The sequence below is a fragment of the Pipra filicauda genome, unplaced genomic scaffold (assembly GCF_003945595.2).
Source record: "Pipra filicauda isolate LSUMZ 115617 unplaced genomic scaffold, ASM394559v2 scaffold79_size2787110_pilon, whole genome shotgun sequence".
In the NCBI taxonomy this organism is placed as follows: Eukaryota; Metazoa; Chordata; class Aves; order Passeriformes; family Pipridae; genus Pipra; species Pipra filicauda.
The window spans coordinates 393,291-416,819 of record NW_024104975.1 but is presented as its reverse complement, the minus strand read 5'-3'; positions in this window follow the sequence as shown (position 1 = coordinate 416,819).

Here is a 23,529-nt window from a genome sequence, read left to right as displayed (position 1 = left end):
GAGCTCTAATGGTCTTTAAGCATCAAAAAAGCCATAAGGGATAGTATTCCTACTATCATTGAGGCACAGTATTGGAAGAGGTTGCATTGTTGAGAGGCGAATTTAGCTTCCTCCATCACTTCCCTGGATATAAACTGATACAATTTATCACTCTTTAAATTATATTACATAAATAATACTACATAATTTCAAAATGTAGGGGCCTCTAAAATGATTTAAAGTCAATTAACTAATGGTGGAATCACGTTGGCTCTCACATTTGGGTGCAAGGCCTGTGGTCTGCTTGCTGCACGCAAAGCTGTGCACATGCTGCTCTTTAGTCACTGGCATTCCACTTGGAATGCTGAACCAAAAGCTCACAGCAATACAAGTATGAGGAACAAGTATCAAGCTCTTTTTTCATTTGTGTGTTTTTTTTTTCTTTTCTGAATAATTGGAAATACTAACAAAAAAGTGGGACCTCCTTATTTTCTACTTTGTATTTGTTAATTTATTTTTAGACCAATTGCAGGACAAAAAAGCCCCTTGCCCATTCAGCTGCATACTGTTCTGACATTAGCTTCTACTAAGGAGAAAGAAAAAACTATTCTTTTTCAACAACTAAACGTAGTTCACATGGTCAAAGCAAAGGGTTGCACAAGCCTCTATTACTTTGCTTTGGTTTGTGGTTCTCTTAATTCTTTGCTTTGATTTGTGCTTTTTTAATTCATTTAGGGACAAATTGAGTGTGGAATTTTTTTCTTAATTCATGACATTTCTTTCCCTCTTCTATTGGAAATAGCCAAAATTAAGAAATCACTTTTGTCCTCTTTCCCTCAAATCTTTTGTGCATATGTATGTGTGTGTGTATGCGTTTGAGCATGCACAAATTTATTCTTACATAGAAAACCTCTAGCTTTGGTCTCAATTAGTTTTCCACATTTCCTTTCAGCTACCCCCTGTTCATCCCTTAGATGCTGCCTTTTTATTCCTGTTATTGTTTCTCTCCTATATTTCTTAGGAATTACAAAGGAATTGATGAGTTGTTTAGGGCCTACCAAGTGCTTTTAGTTTGCCTGAATACTTGTTTCTTAGATACTAGGAACATCAAGGATAAGCTGATTGCAGATTCACTTTTTTGAAAAAAAAGTGGTTGTAACAAATGGTCAGTGGTTGTAACAAATTCTAACAGAAACATAAACAGTGAATAAAAGTATTTCAAAACAGTAACAACTTCCAGCTGGGGAGGGCCCATGAATATTCAGTGTCCAAATGAAGACAGAAAAGGAGCATAATGGAACATGAGTCAGAGTTATTTGTAAACAAACAATAAGGGAAATTGTAGCTGTTCTCCTGTTGTGAGAACATTTATATTTCTTTGTTTCTGTTTAGATTTTTTTCCTGAGGTAGTTATAAACATATCACTGCATTTCAGATAGACATAGGCACTTGTGTGCTGTCATTCCTGTTTGGCTTACATTATTGGCACTGCAGAACTGATTCTGGTTTTGTTACTTCAAGGTCGTTTATCTGGGGTCTCTGATCACAGGCAAAGTGCAGAAGCTTCAGTCTCTTTCTGTAAACTTCCACAATACGGCTTTTCAACCAACATAGTTCTTCTGCCAGACAGTGAATATTCGTGCCTCCCTCACAGAAAGACCATGATGGACAATAACTAAATGGAAATATTAGATGGCTATCCTTTCATTGCCTCCAGCACTGCAGTTTTCTATTACCTTAATTAATATTGAATATTTCTGGTAAAAAATCTTCCAGAAGCTAATGCATTTTTTCATATTCATTTGCCCTGAACTACATGTTCAACGGGTATTGAAATTTGTGCTTCCCTGAACTCTGATACATACGGATACAAACTCTTTTCCCTGATATTGATGGAACAGTAACACATTCTGTTGCAGTAACAGGTGGAAGTGTTCACCCTGCTTACTTAATCCGATACTAGCTCTGGATACTTTACTATTAAGCGACAAGTTAAAAAAACTTACCTAATACATCTTCATTTAAATCTGAAAAATTTGAATGCTGGATTGTTGATTCTTAATTGATAATATGGTAATTATTGTAGTTTTAAAATTCTGAATACCACTAGACTAATAATCATTGAAATTAAATAAATTATGGACAATAGAGGGTTCTTAAAAGGTTACCATTCCTCACTGTATTGATAAATATTAAAACTAGAATAAAATATTAGTACTAAGAAATGCAAATGCAGATTTCACTGATTTGAAATTACGATTTTTATGTATACTTTTATTCATTGATAAAAGAAAGGCAATTCCAGTTCTTCCTCAGCATTGCTTAGCTATGTATAAGCTATATCTCTGTGTGCTGTTTCCAGAAATGAAAACATACCCTTACTCACCACTGCTCCTGAAAGACTAAAGTAGATCCTATAAACTCTTCCCTTTCACACTGTTTCCTAGGGATATTTATGTTTTGCTAGCTGGCATTGTCTGTGAGAAATACTCAAAATAACGTTATTTTAATTAAAAGAAATAGAAGGAATGGAAGGAACAGAAAGAGTGTTTACATATTAGAGATTTACACATCTTGTAAATTTGATAGAGAAAGGGACTTTATATCAGCTATAGAAAATAACTGTCAACTGTAATCAAAACCCAGTTTCCCTCAACAACAGAGAAAGAATCTGGTTGAAAAGAATTTAGTAAATTCATGAAGATAATTGTTCTACTTCAGAAGTTCTCGCAAAAGCCTAAACTGCTCCATACTAAAATAAATGAGTAAAAGAAAAGCTTTTTCACTTTATGTGAGACACTGAAATGGTTCATGGGCTTAAACATTATCAAAATCACTGAAGGACTTTTGTCCACCACAGCAAACTGTGCAAAGAAGCAACTTCTCACCAAAGACTGCCCCTCCCCGAATAGATCTACTAATTTGGATAGTGAGGGAAACTTGAGATAAGATAAAGGTTGTACTACTGTCCAATTATTCCAGGAAAAGAATGTATCCACAAATGTCAGCGACTGGAATGCTAATGGCTCAGGCAGTCAAGGTGCAAGTTGATGATGTGCAAAGTAACTGCTCAGGTGCCGAGGACATGCACACCTGCCACCTCAGGCTATGAGCTGGGTGTTGAACAAGATAAGGAAGGAGGCAAATCCTGCAAGGTGGGGTACTGTTTCTTTGTCCTTACACAAATGACTCAGTTGCAATAACTCCCCTTCAGGGAAGCATTGGAACAATTTACACATAGTCTGAAGATATTCATCTCTGCTAAAGGGCCACAATTGACTCACCTGGGTTAATGTAACAGGCAGCTGTAACATCTTGAAAGGTGTCAAAGACTCCAGAATTGCCTTGTGATCCAATATGACATCACCCATAGTAAAACTCCCTGCCCCAGGGGAGATGCTGGGGGCGTTCCCACTTAGCCTAAGCCTAGTTAAATATGACACAGTCTTCCCTCACCACTCCAGTCTTTGCTCACAAATGGACTCTTCCCTCACCACGTGGGACTTTCCTTACTACCAGGAGCTTTTTCCTTCACCACATGGGACTTCCTTCATCACCATGAGCTTTTTCCCTCATCACCCTGGGCTTCCCTTGATAGCTCCAGACTACAACCATCACTTCGACAAAACTTGGACTCTCACTACCGAGAAGACCAAAAGAAGAGGATCGATGAGACACTGTCAGAATCCATAGAGTGGTGATATTTTTCTACTTAATCTGTCTCTCTCTCACTCCCTTTCTCTCTTTTTCCTATTTCTTTTTATCTCTGTCTACCTCTCTGTCTACCTCACATTTACCATTAAATAAAATCCGTACTATTGACTTCGGCATATGGTTTCCTTTGCACCCTATTTCAGTCAGAGGCATCTCTCTAATAATTTTAAAGAACTTGATCATAACACTTTAGTAAAGAAGTTAGAGGTATAGATGGCAGATCATAACGGCTGCTTTAACATTTACTAAGCAAATGACAGGAAAAAGAATGGTTAAAAAAATAGTTTAATCTATGAACTCTCATGAAACACCTTGTACTTTGAAAAGAACTTACTGTGTCTCACTAAATAACTAAAAGAGTATTCGATTAACACATTTTAGACCAAATATAGTAACAATAACTCCTTTAAAACAAAGAGGGATAGAACTTTCTTCAAAACTATTTCAATTCCTGTTCCAAACTGCTTTCTGTACTGACCTGAACTCCAGAGTTTCATTAGTATAAAAAAATCTTCAGATTCTCTTTTTCCCTGTGAACCTACTCAAATTTTCAATATCTCCTTTTTTGTTTCTCTCTAAGAGCTGATAAAAGAAATATTTTTACCTCACCAGTACAGAAGGAAATGAAGACCAAGATACAGATCTTAAGAAAGTTGACTTTTTGGAATCAGAAAGTGCAATGCAACAAATTACTTTTATGAAGAGTTTTCTCAGTTCCAAAAGCGCTCTTGAGTAACCAGTTTGTAAATATTTCATTTATTCACTTGCATAAATGCATCAAGGAAGCTTCTTATGAAAACTTTATTTTATCTGTGTTTCTCTCCCCCTTTTCCATCATGCTGTTTTCTGATACAGTACAAGCCTTGACCCAGAAGAACTTGATAAAATGAGAAAGAAGAAAGAAGTGTATTTCTTGACATGAAGACAGCCAAAAGGAACAGGAAGCGGATATTTAATCCTATGTCTTACAAAGATTTGTGATTATTTGTATCTCTTAGAAATCGGTCCTTTAGCTCTAAGTATACAAAATAGTAGGTTCAACTAACATTAACTAAATGTTTCTAAGTTATACAAGAATAAAATGGGCCATTGAGAAGACTTCAGTAGATACAGTTCTTTTTAGAAGGCTAGGTGTAAAAAGGAATTTATTCCTCATATATGTACAGATACTGATATCTGTGTTAAAAAGATCCAGTATATATAACAGTTGACTTCAGAAACAAACAATATTATTTGTCTATCAGAAACTTGCCTAAAATTACCCACAAATTTAACAAAATTACCTCAATAATAGAATAAATGTCAGAAAATATATTTTAGTTGCTAAGAGATTGAACCATTTAAAAAAGACAGCTCTTCAGGTCAGAAATTACTTTGTTGTTTAGCATTACCCCCATTCTCTAATAGGGCTTAGTAGAAATGACAGCAAACAGTTAGTGTCATCCTACTCTTAGGAATCTTCAAAATGTTGTTCCCTTTTTTCTATTGATGGCATGACTTGAATCATACAAATCCTTTCAACTTTTTATTTAAGTAATTGTTAATGGACCCAAAAGAGCTTTAACAAGAGTAGACCATTGATATGCAGTCTGTGATTTTCATCCTGCATAGCTTCTTAGAGTTAAGTATGCACTGCACCACCAGCCTCTCAATGACACGTAGCAAGAATTATGAAACTTTATCCTAATTTATTTGGCCAGTTCTTTTAGCAGCTTGAAGACTTATTTCATTAACATCAATTTGGGATTTTTAAAAAAATCAAATCTATTTCTGTAGTCTTTTTACTGTTTTATAAGGACCAAAATATCTTGGTACATATAAATTTTTAAGGCAATTCTTGCTTTATATTTACGTTCTTTATCTTAGATCAGGCCCAGTGTGAGATGTCTTTCTTTTTTTCTATATGTTTCATAAGAACCAGACTGGCACGATTTTTTTTTTTAAAGACTGTTCTTGTTTCATACCTATACTCTTGATCTTTGATCAGACTCAGTATGAAATGTATTTCTTCTCTGATTCTTGTACTAATATCCATCTCTGCAATAGCCTATTTCCCATCTGCAACACTAAGATCTTGTCAAACAAGCCAACAGGAGGCTGCAGTAGCTTCAGGCAGCTTCATCTCATCCTGTCTTTCTCTATTTTTCTTTAAGCAGCAGGAGCAAATTCTCTGAAAATGAACAAACACCTTTTAAATTTGAAACTACCACCAAAGTCTAATTTTAAGAACGGAGTCTCAAAAAAGAATTATGTATTGTCCCTTTAGATAGGAGAAAAAAATTATAAATCATTCAAGGCTATAAAGTAAGAAATACATTGAAATACAATCAGATGTCAGAGTTAATGATGGTTCCAAATTTTTCTTCTGTATAACCTTAAAACCTTTAGGCCATCTAGGATAATAACCTTGTCTTAATCAAAATTTTTAATTTTGAGCTGTTTTTGCAAAAGAATGTTAAAGTAACTCCAGGGAGTTGCTCATTAAAATAATGTAATTAGTGTTATCCATAATATCATAGACGAATCTAGATGATGAAGAACAGAAAGCTGCCTTGTTGTCTTTAAAACACTACTTTCAATAAACAGTCTACTATCTGATTGGTAATGAGTATAGATCACTTCAGTCATTTGCCAGGTGCCTTTTTTCAATGAACAAACTTTGGTTATGAGTTTACATTGCAATGTACAAGGAGCTACAGATAAATTACTTTGTTAAACAGTTGACTGTTGGAATAATTCTCTGTGCTATATCAATATCAATTATTCACTTGATTCCTGTATCTGACTTTTCCCAGAGTCACCTTGAGTGTTACATGAAATTAGCGGCAGATGTTTTAATGTTCTGGAGAATGGTATTGTTAAGAAATAGCATTAAAATACCAGCAGATTCTCATCCCATCAGTGATCTATTTGAATATGCATGGTCATTATCAGATGATTCCTATGGATGATGCCTCTGAAATCATTTCCTATCTTTGTTTTTCTCATTGATTAATTTCTTGCTTCAAGTAGGAAGTTATACATATTCTAAAGAGCCTGAACTCTCTTTCCCCTACATACTCTGCAAAATGTCAAATATATGTGTGGTCTCTGTAGAAAAGGTACCCATAATTGCTTACAGGCTTTCAAGAAAAATATTTGACTGTTTATCTTATGCTTCTGAAGCTACCGCTATTCCTGTCTGATCCCTAAACCTAACAAGCTCAGTGCCATAATAAAGCTCTTTATCTCTAACAGTACACTCTATACAGAATAAATAGCACGAAGAAGAAATACACTGCAATACACTGGTATGCAGAGCCTGTTGAGGCATCGAGTCATTGTTAAGTCCAGCTCTCTTCCATGTAGTGAAAACTAAAAGGGAAAAGGCATCGGAAAGTGATTTATCTGCATTGGAAAACAGTGTTATGGATTCAGAGTGTAATAATTTGCTGAGTTAGAAATCTGTGGATTGAACAGCAGTAAAGGTGGATGAAGTTCCTGGGGAGAATTTTGTTGTTATCATCTTTATCTGTTGATGCTTACCAATTATTGATTACTTGAGAAGAAATTAATTTTGAATTATTTTGGAATTTTTAAATAACACTAAAAAAAACCTCTAACACATATGGGTTTAGATTCTTAATTTCTTTTTGTTTGTTTTACAATTTTAAGTACCTGAAAAAGTCTGATTTTGTTAATTATTAAAATTATTTTTTCCTGAGCGTTAGGATGCTTTAAGGATGATCAAATGCCTTTCTATAGTGATTAGCAACGAACTCAGGAAGGAAGAAAGCAGAAAAAAGATTGGAAAGAGCTGTTGCTAAACTCTACTCCTCATCATGATTTTTTTTCTATTCTTTTCTTTTTTTTTTTTCTTAAACTATGTGTGGGATGGGAAGGAACTTACTCAAAAGTGTTTGAGTTAAAAAAAAATTGATAAAAATTTTCTTCCTTCTTTTCTTTTTGATGCAAAGTAAGTGTTCAAGAAATAAAACTTATTTGGAAGAAATTTAAAAATTGAGTTTCTCAATGACAGAAAAAAGAGTGTATTGGAGGAATAAGCCAAAAAAAAAAGGTAGAGGAAAAAAAAATTGTCTTCCTGACACTATGAAACATTGGGAAAGCCCCTAGGGGGAAATGCTGTCATTTTCATATTTTAGAGCTTTCATTTAACTTTGATGAAAATATAATAACATCTAATTTTCCCAGTATTACAAACCATTTCACACATCTTTGCCATTTTCAAGTGACAAGTAGTTTTAAAATTTAACAAGTTTAAACATGATAATTGACAGAAAGGGTAGTTGTGTAAAAACTGAAGTGTGGTCCAATGACTAAAGTGGTATCCTGGAATTTAGAGCTCATAGTTTTGTCAAAGACCATTTGTCTGGTCTTGGACAAGCCATTTGATGTTTATGTTGCATTTCCTCATCTATAAAATGGAAAAGTGTAGCATTTGCCTGTGTCAGAACAAACTGCAAGGATAAGTGTACTTATTGTTAAGAAGAAAGTTCAGGAAAAATTTTCAATTAGCGGTACAAAGTTGCTGATTTGAAAGGCCATTGAGAGTCAACCATTGAAAAATTTGGTCTAAGATGCTTAACACAGTACCCTATATGGCTTTAAATAATTCGAACTGCAAATAGCTATAAATAGCTATAAAAAAATCCTCAGACCTCATAAAGGGCTAATACAGAATCTTCCAGCATCAAATTTCCACTACAAACTATACTAAGATTAAAAAAAATTCACAGAATACTATTATGTATGCTTAAAATATTCAAGTGGGATTGAATAATGTATTAAAATATTAACACATTTCTGAAAAGAGAAATTATATAAAATTAGTATCTCTAGATAAAGTAAAATAAAACAATAATAAAACTCTTGCTTTCAGAGTTTGTTGTTGGTTAGTTTCTGTGCATTTGTCAAACATGAACATTTTCTACAAGCAATTAGATCCTGCAATACTTGATAAATTTTAAAATGGCCATCAAAATGTGCACCATGAAGTCTAGTCACCTGTTAGGTTGTGGATTATAAAGGCCTGGTGGGGTTTTGTAGAAGCAAAGTGATGAAACATGGCTTTCCATACCTACAGTATCTACCCCAAATGCAATGCTCTGGAAGAGTACATAGAACTGTACTTTGTAAAATGATGCACTAATCAGAGACCTATGTGTCAGGAAAAAATACAGAAACAGCTTCCTAGCATGACAGTATTCTGCAGCCCTGCCTGTTTCTCAAGCCATGTGTTTGTCTGCTATATGGCCCACACTGTTTCTACTAGAGCTAGGAGCCTGCTTATTTTTGAATCTATACCTATGTCTTTAATCTCTTTTTGACAGCTAATGTTAAAATACAGCTGTGTGAACTGTCCTGTACAAAAATTAAACTTGGTAGATTCTGGCACATAGTATTTTAAGATGAGTACCTCAGTTTCATTTCATTCTTTGTGGAATTAGGTGAGCTCTAAATGTATAATACTGAGGAGGGGGAATTTAACCTCACATAATGCTGAAACATATTTATGCTTATAAAAGTATTCCAGAGCAGTTTCTTTTTATTTAACTTTTGAGCTCCTTAGTTCACTTCCATCTTAAAAGGTGTTCTGCTGCCAGTGTGAAGGCATGTACATCACCTACCTAAAAGCAAGCTGGATTAGGTTCTGCCCAGTGCAGCTCTGGCAGCTTTGCCAGCAAATGTTCTATTTGACTCTACTCTTTATAGTTCTGGGTGAAGAAAACCTACAAAATGTTTTTTCTCATTGGTTGAATGTGACACGGGTGGTAAGCAATAAATTATACTCTAAAAAGTCAAAGTAGTCTTTAAACAGTGCTTAAAAGAAGAAGATGGCATGTGTAAAATATTAGATGATACTTTTAGCTAAAATAAATAGTTAAGTATTAAAAATTATACCTTAATATCTTTGTTCCCACAGTAGAAATAATTAAAAATATATTGAAGGTTTTATTTCTAGCACAAAAATGACTGTCCAGTGATTTTAAATTACAAAAATTCATGACCAAAAAAACATGTTTCAAAACAAAAGAGAGGATTTGCAACAGGTCATGACCACTTGAACAAGAAACATGTTGTCTCAGTCTGAGGAGACTGGAATGTTTCCTAAAGAGGTTGAGTTATGAGATAGACCAAACTCCTCTCTCTCAGCAATTGTAAATTCAAAATTAAGGGGCTTTAATTGAGGAAGTGTGGAAAAACCAGAAGAAATAACAACCCTTTATTAAAAGATATATGTATGTTGACAAAAACAGTAACAGAACACAAAAAAACCCAAAAACTAGACAGTAGTCCTAGAAAAAAAAAGTCTGAATGAATACTTCTCTGTCCTTTAGCGCAGCCCTAATTGTGGCCAGCAGGGGGCACTGTTGGGCTCTGGTGGTCACCGCGCAGGGAGGGGGTCTGAGAGGTGGTCTCGGATCGCGGGAAGAGCCGAGAAGAAAATGGGGGACCCTTTCCTCAGTGGGAGGAAAAAGGGAAGTGAATCAGTTCACTCCCACGGGACTCACTGTTGTTTCAGGTGATGGTGTCTCAAAACTCCTCCCTTCTCTCCCATGGGCACTCAACACTCCAATGAAACACAGCAGACCCGGGCTGGAGACAAGAGACAGCTCGCAGGCAAGTTGAAGCCAGTAGTCCGAGTTGACTAGGATGAGAAGCCAAAAAGCCAGATCCCCAGTCCTTCTCCCCAAATGCCTGCACACAGACCCCCATCTCCGTCCGATAGCAAACTCGGCAGTCTGACCTGTCCTCTGTCCGGGCAGCCAGCTCCCCCCAGCCTCTGATGGGCCATCAGCCAGGAATTCGGCCAGATCTTTTGTAAAACTAATTGACTCCCTTCCCCCCGCTCACTCCATTTTTTTCCTCACAGTGGAGCAGGGGAAGAAAAATTCCCCTGTGGGATTTATAACCTATAACACATGTATAGCCGTAACAGTACTGTAAAAAATCAAGAATATATGGAACACACTGTACTGAAATTTTCTTCAACGTGATTAGGATACTTAATGTGATGTAGGTCTCCAGCCAGTGTTGACAAGTACTACTGTGATCTTCCCTGTTACATCTTTTCCCTCTGGAAGCTTGTAATCCCACTCACATAGTATTGTCTGCAAACATGCCTTCAGTTTTGGCTTGAACATAAGGCCCAGGAGCAGCTTAGTTGTAGTACTAAAAGTTCTTTCTACTTGAAATAAAAATATGTGTTATTAAACTAAGTTTAAGATCAAGTCATGTTCATCTGTGACCTAGCAAATGCCTTGCCTGTCATGCGGTATGTATGAACCAACTTCCTACTACATTGAACAGACACAATAAGTATGTGCCAGGGTCCAACACACAGAGAGGTTACAGCTTGGATTATCATTGCTGCTGTCCTAGTTCAGCCCCAGGGCTGAGTTTATACAGCAAATCTGAAGGCGCACGGGGGCCGCTGTTGTCTACGTTTGGTTCTCATTAACACACAGATACATCATCACTACATTGTTAAGCAGTGCAGGTGTCATAACAGAGTGGTGATGCTGAGAACTTTTCTAGATGTGTGTGCATTAGTCTATTTTCATATGCCTGTGTCCCTTTTGCCTCTTGAAAAGACAGTTTGCTCTGTGGTCCATTGACTTTTTGGCTGCAGTAAGCCTGCTTACGAACCAAGTCAAAACTCCCAGACAATTTCACATGTGTTACCAAAACCAGATGCTAAGTATCTGGCAGAACTAAAGCAATTATATAAGTGCAAGTGGTGTCTTGTCTTCCAAGCCTCTCACGTCCTTTGAACATCCAGATTCAAGCATTCATTTACATAATATAGATACTACCTGTAAAACACAGCCAGAGCATACTCAAAAGTGGAAGCTGCAGAAAAGATTTTTTAAGAGACATTATCATCTTGACAGTCCCTGTTGCTCTGTCCAGCCTCTGAAAATGTAATTTTTCATTTTGTTGTCATTTTGGAGTAGAAAAACAAACCTGAAATGTTTTCATTTTTTCTGACAAGTTCACTTCAAGATGTCTATCTGAATTCCCAATATGCTCCTTCGCCTGTTTTAGCATCTCCTGCTCTCTGTCCTGTGGATTGTGAATGCCATAAAAAACTATAACATAAACATGCATCAGACAACACTGTCTAATATTTTTTAACTCTCTGTACCTTTATGATCTGGCTTTAAAAGAACTGAGAACTTTTTATTGTTATTTGTTCTGTATTTGAGTTTAATCTTGGTTTAGTCTTGTACTTGTCCATTCCTATTCTACCACGGCACTTTTCCATTACTTTCCTTTAGCTCAGCTGTCTAAAAACCTTTTCCTCTTTAACTTTACCTCTTACAGAACAGGAGACCTTTCTGAGTTAATTATTGATGACATCCAGAATTGGTGGGAAAATTATGGTGAATTCCACAGTTTTTATTCTTTACAGTTGTAGGTTTTTGTTTATTTGCTCCAGGTCATTTCTTATATGTTTATTTGTAATTATTAAGGGGTTTTCACTAAATACTACATTCATCCATATTTTGGTCACTTACATATTTGATGCTTCAGTGTCCTGGTTACTGTGTAGAAATAGATGAAAATCTGCTATTTGCAAAAAATCACGTAACTTAAATTCAAAAAGAAGTTCCTCTTTTTCATATATTATCCCTGTAATTGGCGATAAGAAGTGAAATGAATACTGAAAATATCTGAATGCTTTTTTTTTTCCTGTCCATAACTCTGTTGTGCTTGCTTTTGGCTTTATATATGGCTACATTCATACTCTGTGCCTTTGAATATATTACTCTCTTCTGCTGATAAACTGTATGAAAGTAACATGTGCTGTTCTATTCTATTGCAGTCTAACACCATGTGATGACACTAACTGACCAAAAGCAGTACTTCTGACCTTTAGTTTTTATATTTACCCTTTCTTGTCTTTCTGTTTCACACTCCCAATTTTTTTAAGCTGTAAGACCAAGTTTCACATATATCCAAAACCTTACTATACAGTGTTTGCTTAACTTACATTTGTTCCATTCAAATATTCAAGCTGGTTAACTTGGTCGTGCTAGTTAACTAATTCAAGCTAGTTAACTAATTTTGATTCAAACTGCAACTCCATCTTATTTTACTTTAGATTCTGCATGCACCATTATAGAACTGGATTTTTTTTTCCTAGGTTCAGAGATTTACAAGACAGAAAAGAAAATGAATTTGTCTATTATTTCCCACCAGCATTAATATGGTACTGGAGAACTACCTAAAGAACCAATAAGGTGCATTGGGTTTTTCTAACATAAATAGAAGCAGATTAACTGTAATGAAAAGACAAGAAATAAACTATATTTCCGGGTTACTCCCAGTTGGACTGGTGTAATTTAGTACACTCTCTAGAATAAGTGTGTGCATTTTCCGAAGATAGGTAAGTTTGGATAGATATCTTGCTGCCATAAGTCAACCTAGCTTGATTAATGAAGGGACAGTCCCCCTTTTCTGTCAAGCTGACACTTTACTAAGGATTAGCTCAGAAGACCTCAGTTTCTATTCAGGTGCCTCCTCAACCTGAAATTTGCTGTTTGAGAAGACACAATACCATGTAGTTTCCTGCCTTTGAAAAGGAGGTAGCACTGATCTTCAGGACAAATGCATTTTCTTCTCAGGCTCTGATTCCATTTGAGGGTCTCAGATACTACACAGACCGCATATCCACAGTTTAGAAAGAAAATAAGAAAAAAACCATCATTAGTTACTTGAACTTATGCTGGTATTTGATTTTATTCCTTGGGGGTTTTTTTTGCCTTCCCAATTGTTTCATTGTAAGTTCAATTCACATTAAAAAAATGAGAGCTGGATTTGACTTTTCTGAATTATTTTCTACCTGCTTTTCAAAGTCCCAGAGGCTATCTTAGTGTCTTCTAAACATTGAAAATCCTTATAAGTTTAAAGGTTTCTGTAGGGTAAACCAAATGGCATAATATGAGTTTAGAATAATGATAAAAAATCCAAACATATTAGACAGTTCACCTTCTTTAAATATCATCTTTTTTTTTTTTTAATGTGTTGGGCACGTTGCATTCTAAATTAACATTTATGATGCCAAAGCATCACTGTAAGAAGGAAGATTAATAATAGAAGTAATGAAACCTTAATTTTATGGTTTTATTTTGACATATAATGGGAAGATATAGCATTAGAAATAGATTACATAAAATGGAGTCATACACATCACATTTCCTCACTCTAAATTTTCTGTTTCAGTCTCTGTAGTCAGACAGTTTCATGAGTCCCTGTATTAATTAAAATTCCATAAATGATGTCATACAAACCTCGCATTCTACTGTTTATATAAGTTGCTCTGGATTTTGTTTTGGTTTTAGGCCAAAGACCACACAAAAGCTTTATTTTTTCCTGAAGCTTCTGTTGATATTCTTTCCCACTGAATAATATCTTAGCATGACAATAGTTGTTTTCTTCCTCATGTAAGATAATTAACCACAGCATCACATTTCAGATGTGCATAGTCTCTTTTTTTCAGTTGTTGTTCCAGCTACTTTTTAAAAAGAGAGTATTTCAGCATTTCTCCACCATTTCTCATTTGTATAATCAAATTAATCACATCTCAACAAATATGACTTTTCATTGATATTTGATATACTTTATATTCTGGTATTTATGTAAAGGAAAATAATGTCAAATTGCAATCAAAACCAGTGCTAGTATCTATCCTGTCTAAAAAGAATTGTCCAGGGCAGGGGGAGGAGGGATATGGAAAGTGGCAGAAGTGATCTTTTCAGTCATATTGTTAGAGGCTGAGGAGTAGCATAATACCTTGAAAAATGTACAGTCAAAACCTGAGATTCCCAAAGTTATAAAGTTTGTGAAGCTAAGGAAGAATATGTTTTGGACATAATCATGTGAGAGTATTCAGTTTTTAATTGGGATAAAATTTCAAATATTTTAGTGTATAAGGGCATCAAGGCTCATACACATTTTTTTTAGTTAAGTAAAAGAAAGAAATGCATATATAGACTGTAGTCTATGTAAATAGACTGAGTAGATTATAAGACAACTCTAAGCATACTGCTTCCAAGTTGTGTACTTATAAACTCTTATATTTTTGACAAAAACAAGCAGATCACAATATTATGAAAGATATGAGATGATCTGACGGAGTGCAGAAGAATAATTTCCTTATTCATATAATAGTTATTTTCCCACTACATTTAATTGTTGAAGTCTTTGCTTAAATACAATCAGAAATCTCATGAAAAGAGATGGTGGTTGTTTCTAATGAAAGATGAAAACCTAATTTCTAAAGTGAGTCAAATTTAAAAAAAGCTGAAATCAAACAGATTACAATAATTGAAACTATTAGAATTTAGATAGATGGGGACTGTTTTCTCCACTGAGGTGAAATTAGAAGATTCTGTTTCAAATCTGTGATTTTGACTTCCCCCAGTCATAGATACAAAACCGAAAGTTGACCCAGGGCCATTATTCTCTGAGAATCACAGTTTACAAACATGTTTTGAAGAAAATATTTCTCTGAAAAAAAATTGTGGATACTCTACTTAGTCCTATTTGGTGGCATTGGTCAGGAGTAGTATCATAGAAGAATAGAATCATAGAATGGTTTGGGTTGGAAGGGGACCTTGAAGATTACCTAGTTTCAATCCCCCTGCCACGGACAGGGAGACCTTCAATTAGACCAGATTGCTCAGAACCCCATCTAACCTGGCCTTGAACATTTCCAGAAATGGGGCATCCACAACTTCCCTGGGCAACCTGCTCCAGTGCCTCATCACCCTCATAGTAAAAAACTTTTCCCTAATATCCAAACTCAACCTACTCTCTTACAATTTGAATCTATCCCCCTTTGTCCTGTCACTATATGCTCTTGCCCCTTTCCTGTAAGTTCCCCAGGTACTGGGAGGCCACAATTAGGTCACCCTGAAACCTTCTCTTTTCCAGGTTGTACAGTTCTGATTCTCTCAGCCTTTCCTCATAGAAGAGGTGCTCCATCCGTCTGATCAGCTTGGCATCCCTCTTCTGGGCTCACTCCAACAGTGTCCTTCCTGTGCTGGGCACCCCAGAGCTGGATGCAGCACTGCAGGTGGGGTATCACCAGAGCAGAGTAGAGGGGCAGAATCCTCACCCTCGACCTGCTGGCCTCACTACTTTTGATGCAGCCCAGGATGTGATTTGCTTTCTGGGCTGCAAGTGCACTTTCCAGCTCCCATCCAGCTTCTCATCCACTAGCAACTCCAAGTCCTTCTTGGCAGGGCTGCTCTCTATCCCTTCATCCTCCAGCCTGTATTGACACTGGGGTTGCCCTGACCAAGGTGCAGCACCTTGCACTTGGTCTTTTTAAACCACATGATGTCATGAAGAATGTTGATACCTACAACCAGAGAAGGATCTATTATAGCACAGAGCAAATAGACTAAAAAGGCAAATTAATTCAGATCTTCTCCAAGCTAGTTCAACCAAACTCCTATCTGACTACTGTCTAAAGTTCATGATTTAGGATATCTAAAAATTAAGCTGTAATCTGAAACAGAACACTACTGTCTGTACTGTTGCATCTTTCAGTACTTTTCTGCTAGTCAAACTCACTGTTTGCCTCTATTGATATCTGCAAGATAACCTTTAATTAAGATCTGAGGGAAAGTCAATCCAGAAAGCTTTGAATTTTACATGTGCGGCAAACTTTGAATTTCACTAATGTTCTGGTATATTGATGACCAATTTCCATGGAAACCCTAATTCCATATACAGGACAAGTGTTTCTCACAGCAGATGTGGTCCTTAAATTGTAGCTAAATTATCCAGTAAAAATAGTATGGAAACACAACAACACAAAAGATTGCTGAATCCTGAGGCTCCTGAATAACTTAGTCATCAATCCCCTAAATGGTGGAGAAATTCTGTCCTTGTATCCAGATCAGCCCTACTGCAGTTAAGAGTAGATCATGGGCAGGGGAAATTTACTGCTAAGCCTCTAGAAAACAGAGAAGCAAATCAGTCTCACAAACATCATCCTCTGTCTCTGGAAAATCCATCTAAATTCCCTGTTTCCAAACTAAGTGGAAGCTTTTACCCCATTAGGAGATTCTCCTCTCTCCCTTCCTCTTCTAAAAATACTGTTCTACTAGGCTGAGTTTTTTCAGTGTTTGGGGGCTTAAAGATGAAAGATCTATTTGTTATATCAAATGATCCCCTTCAAATCATTAACACTTGACATATAAATAAATACGTAAGCTTGTTTTCCTCCCTTCCCTCATGCTGCTTCTTCCCTCTTTTTTTTTCTGCCCACTTTTCATTCTGAGAGGTATGTAGTACTCAAGTTATTATAAACCCTTCTGGCAACAGAACAGAAACATGGTTTCCATTACAGTTTATTACTTTTTTCCTTTTTAATTTTTTTATCAATCCATATGAATCCCAAATGACTCCAGCCTTTGATAGGAACTGTAGTCAAGATATATTGTTGGTCTACTTCTCCCATGTTTCTATATGATTTAGACTGTGTATTTAGTTCCCCCGTGTACAGTTAAAATTAAAATATAAGTACAATACGTATCTATTTAGTATTCTGAAAATGAACTTGTTCTGCTCTGTAAGAAAACCCCCTCTTTAGGTTTATGCACGCAGCATTTTTGTAAGTCTTCTAAGATGAAAAGTTAAATTCTTTCCATTTCATTAAGGAATACATTTTTATATGAAAAAAAATAATGTTTTAAACTGAGTCTTTTCAGCTGCTCTACAGACATATCTTTAGGTTTTTTTCTACTGCCCTATAGCCCAGGCCAGCCACTGAGGTCCCATCTGTAATCGATAGAGGCAGCAACCTATTGTATCTAATGTTGTAATTTCACAATCAATTCGCAGTAGCAGCATCTGGCACTGATGCCAAGAGAAGTGTTTCTATCACTCCCCTTTCACCTCCCTACCATCTTCTCCCTCCTGGGAAAGCTTTGTACAGCTGTACAGTGAACCAGGTCAGAGAACTGATCTTGCTTAAAACTAACATAACACAAAACCCCAACTGTTTAGTTTTAACTGGAAGGTAAATGCTTGCGCTCACACAAGGGAGAAATAGAGCTGCAGAAGAACAATGAAGCCAGTTCTTTCTGCAGCCCTGACAGTTTAATCTGGTTTAAACTGATTGTAAAAATATGGCATTGCATACCTGGTTTTAAAAATGGGTAATTGCCTTTGAACATGGTCATTTTATCCTCTATCAAAGGTGCTTGAATGACTACTTTAGCCTTTTAAGAGCTAGGCAGTTTGTCTGAAGTTCAAGGAAATTAATTCCCTGAAAGTGATTTACACAATGACAGAAAGGGTTGGCACTCCTTAACTCCTTTTATGATGCCATGACTGTGTTGTGAGACTGAAGGAGAATTCACTCATTTTAATCGGCTCACCTGCAGAACCTGTGTTACTGTATTTACCTTTATTTCTGCATTTACTGTAAGGCAAAAACAGAGAATGTAGTTCAGTCATACATACTTAACTGCATTTTAATCTGTTGTTTAGTGCTTTCAACTGTAGATTTCACTGTAGTATTACCTCATTCTAATTTTTGAAAGATGAAAAGTCTTCCTAAAACACTTCCACAGAACCCTTGTAATAATACTTTGACTAGTTAACACCTGGTACTTCTAGTAAGGTGTTGAACAGTGTAAGTCTCAGATGTCTCTTACTTTACTAGGGCAGAAAAGTTAATTAACAGTTCAGAGGCTTAAAGAATCAAAAGCCATTGCTTCTTTTACAGGTCATAAAAAAGTTAAACTAGTTTTAAACGAGAACAGACATTGTGAAAGTCCTCAGTTTAGCAAGCCCTTATCAATCCTTACCTTAATAACAATAAGACAGGATAAAGAGCTAAATAACTACATCAGTCAGCAGAATGGCATCTGCAAAGCATTTTATGGACTCAGTATGACAGACAATGTCTGTGGGTGAACATATACTATGTTTCTTACTTAAAGTCAAGAAAGGAAATGAGGGAGTCTGGGATGCTAAGCAAAGTAACCTACTAGGCCTCCAGGAAACACTGTGAGTAATGTATCTCATTTAACATACCTTCAGCAGCCAACAGTGGAGGTACCATGGGTTCACTGTCTTGCACAAAGTGATTCCAAAGGTTATTTCAAATTCTATGTTTGCCTGGTTTTCTGGTTGCTTCTAGGAACCTAATCATTTGATTCCTAAGTTAATCGCTATAGTTTAATGCTGAATATTTGTCAAGATTATTCTGGGTCTTGGGGCCATGAAACCATACTCTCAAAGCCAAATTTCTGCTATTTAAAACAAAAAATTGTTAAGGGAGATGTCTTTAAAAATTCAGCTTCTTATCCCAACATTGGAATTTCACTGTTTGTTTATTCCCAGAATATATTGCATTGTGTTGAAGTACACCTCTTCTTTTTACCTCATGTTCTTTACCTTTCACTATTTATAACAACTATCTACCAGATGAAAGATATAAAAAAAGTCCAGATTTTGTAAAGGTTTAATTTGGATTGAGGGGAAAAGAGAAAAAGGGATAGCAGGCACTGAATTTATGGTAAGTATGTGAAAAATACAATTTACACCAATACTGATTTCTTATTTACATGACTGAAGAGTTGAACTAATTAAAATTCTGTCACACAGACACTCTCCTCTATCTCCTCTTTCACCCAAATATAGCAGTCATAACTTGGAACAAATAGCAAGACATTTCTAAAATCTTTAGGCAAGCAAATACTTTCATATCACACTGATTGCTGTAGGTTTAGAACTGTAACAAACATCACTTACTTTGGGATTAATTCTCAAAAAACACAAAACAAAATTATACTACAATAAATCTTATAATAAGTGTTATTAGTAGAGTAAGGTACATGTCAACCTTTGCCTCTCTGCAGTGTTGCGTTCTGAAATGTAAACTGTTTCATATTACAATAATTAGAGAAGGACTGGTTTTGGTAGGAGAACTGTGACAAGCACTTGAGTACCTAATAGACAAGCTCCTACAAAGTTGCACTTCACTTTAAAATGTAAAAAAATTTGTTGGTTTCTGTAGTGTTTTCCTGGGAGCATCAGAGTAGAAGTTGATTGCTGTTGTTCAATCTTTGGAAGTGCATTTGATACCAGTAACTGTGGAATAACAGAAATATATTTTTTTCTTTCTTTTAATCTCTCTGAAAAAGCAAAGCAAATATCTGTGGTGCTCTTTGGTTCCCACCTCCAGTACAGCCAAGCACTGTAACTTCTGGAGTCTATGCGAGGGACTCCAGAATAGTGTACTGACCACTGTGCCAAAAACAAAGTTAGGAAAACATATGCTGATGAATAATAAACAGCAAGAGATGTTCCTCTTATTTTATTAAGCTAATGCTCTGGCCCAAGAGTGAGAGCTCTGACTTGAGGTTTGTGAGGTTTTTCACTGTTGTCTTGAAAGTCCTTGAGCCCTAATGACAATTGTCTGATTCTCACATACTCAGAGTATTTACTCTTTACGGTGCCCAAAAGAAATAGTCCAAGAGAAATAGTCCCTGAGGTTCCTCAGGCTAATGTTACACTTATAAGTGAAATAAACTGGAGCCCATTCTCTATACCTGAAAGCAAAGGACACACTTTATGGTCAGGCAGATTGTGCCATTCCCCTTCCTTGATATTTCCCATCTGACGTAATCTCACCCAAACTGGATGCCAGGATCCATCTGTGGCCCAGTTCCCCCTTGAGCCATTCCCAAACATCAACTGAAGCTGAAATGGAGCTCTAGGGCAAAGGCAGAGGGTGGGGGGGTCCTGGGTGACTGCTTAGGACAATCAGAACACATGGGCACCCTCAGGGCCCTGGCAGCAGTGAGGAGGAAGAGGAGGGTCTCTTGACTGTCTTAGAGCCTACATTGCCTAGGAATATATACTGTAAGGTTTTGATCAGTCCTTCCTTGTAAATGTTTGGGGTGGTAAAGTTTTCCATAATGATTTGCTCTGTGATAAAAACAGAAAATTAGGCTCTGAAATTCCTAATGCACTGCAAAGGAGGACACTTCCCATGGACCGCCAGCTGGTTTTGACCCTTGGTAAAACCCCCTTACTTCCCAACTTTTTCTTGCTTTGAGGAGCTTACCTTTTTTTCTTCATTACAGTGTTCAACTCTTTGCAAAAGAAACCCTGTTCATGAGAAGATCTGTTGCTTTTTTAGCCACAAATTCAGGGGTGTTTGTATGGGGTTTTTTTGCTTTTTTTTTTCCAGAAAGGCAAACTTTCTGTTGACATGTTTCATTATCAAGTGACATCAGAATAAACCGTGATAGCACAATGTTGTTTAATAATCCTCTTTTTTAGTACAGAAGCCTTTATTTTTAATTTCTTTTCTTGCATAAGTTGAATCCAAAATTTTGTTATTTAAAAGCTTAGAAAAATTAAGTTCCATAGCACTGCTTCTGAAGCCTTTTAAACAGAAAGGGATCTTGGAGAAATAATTACCGACTATTTAGCCAAAAAAGGGGGAAAAATGTCTAATATCTGAAGTTTCTATGTCAACATTCTAAATTCTAAATGCTCCATTTCAGAAACAGAAATGTTTACTGGTTTAAAACAGATTTCCATTTTTCTTTTTAATTTAATACCGTATTTAAATTTAAACAGTATTCTTAAAAAAAACCCAGTATATTATCAACAACTTTTTTAATTTATAGGACATCGTTTGTGGTTTTCAAAATTGAATTCCCATACTGATTCTAGAAAAAACAAACCAGAAAATAACTTTTTCATTATTGTCTAGTAGTTACTTTTTGCAGTTTACTCCTTTTTTTTTTTTTCCTTGTTCTTCTTTTCAATGTTCTTCATCCACAATGAGAAATAATGCAATTGCATTCAGGTTAGATACTTATAGATACTTATGGCTATTTATCAAACAAAACTATTATTTTGAAAACACAAAATTTGAGGGTTTTTTCAAAAGGTATTTAATAAACAATAAACAAATGAACAATAAACAAGTTTCTTAACAAAGTAAACTCTAGATTTTTTAGCAAACAGAATTCTTGTATTGAAACATAGTTTGGTTAATGTAATCAGTTGTGAAAGTTATGGACAGTGTTAACTTCAAGTTCAATAAGCTTCTATCATTCCATTAAGATATAGATTTATTTATAACTGTAGTGTAATGCTAACATTAACAAGTAATCACTTTGTAACTTATATTGTTGCTCTAATTATAATAAATTTGGATATGATTCCTAATAGAAAAAAATATTCATGTTTTTTAAATTTCATCTCTCTCTGTATACCTAATTAGTTGTTATTTTGGAGAGACTTATACAAGAGTACTTGCACTGTTTTTGAAATTTTACAGAGATAGGTTTCTACTCAGGTAGTACTCACATGAAAGAGAAGTTTTATCTTAACGCAGATTGGGAAATATACTTCACATATTTTAATTCTACCCATTCTCTCTCATAACGAATTAGACAATGAAATAATTAAAAATATAAATAAAAATATTAAAGGAAAATTAGTCTATAAAATTACACGGTCAATAAATTGAAATAACCTGATGACTCTGGAACGTTTGTTTAATGTTTACAGTTTATTTTAAAATTACCATGAATATGTTGACAGTTCCAAAGTGGACCTGCTTTAAAGATTAAAATTTCTCATTTCTATTCTCCACTTGCTTTTTTCTACCATCTTAATTCAAAGATTTTTCAAAATCATCTTTTGAAAGAAACAAAGCAGCCTTTTCCTCTGTGAAAAAAATAGAATGAGTAGAAACATTATTCCCAGATAGTTCAACTTTATATTATTATGTCCAGAAGTTGCATCGGAACTTCAGTGATCTCATGTGTATTCTTCTTATCTGTTTCTCATTACCAATAATTTTATGTTTTCTTAAAAAGTCTGGTTTTGTGGAAAATGTGTGAATTTTTCCTCTTATGTTTGTTCTTTGTTTTGAGGAAACTTAGTCATTGTTGAAAAATCATTTTCTAAATTTCAAGACTGACAGTAAAGAGTTCTGTTTTGGGATTCAAATTTTTTTGTGTTGTCATAATTCCTCTAAGCTTCCAGATAGTATATAATATTCAACATATAATTAAATTAAAAAAAAAAAAAAACAAACAGAAATGCAGTTTCTAATCACACATATAGTGAGAAAAGCTGAGAACCTGAAGATGGTCTTGTTCCAGAATCATAACATATATGTGTATATATGTGAAATTTAAATTAAAAAAATACAATAACATATAAATTTAAAATGTAATGTAACATTTCTGCTGTAAAAAATATATTTAAAAGTTAATACAATACTTGTGTATGTATAAAAATGCACAATCTCTTTAATCTCTCCTTCAGAAAGACTACAGACTTGTATTGGTATGTCAGAATACTTCCATGTCATGTCAGTAAAAAAAAAAAGTCACCTAATAAGAAAAAAAAGGAGATAAAGAAAGATGAAAAAATCTAGAGACATTGTCTAAGAAGATGAAATACAAAGAAAAAATATTTTTGAATACAAAAGTACTGTTGGATACTAAGAATAAATTTTCCTTACATTTCATACACAAATTTTATCCTTCCAGTGTCACTTAAAGAAGAAAGAAATTTTCAAGTATAGCTTCTAACTTTTCATATTCTTTCATAGGACACAGGTCATTTGCCAGGAGCAGACCATTAGTTTAATGAATCACAAGTAACCTCAACAATATGTAACTTTTAAAATTATTTCTGTACTGGAATAGATAAAGAACAGAATGTCACACACACACACCACTTTTGTGCTTTCAAAATGTATCTTAAATCAAGCCTGGACACAAGGTGAGATGACCACAGAATGATACACTGATTAGGATAATATCACAC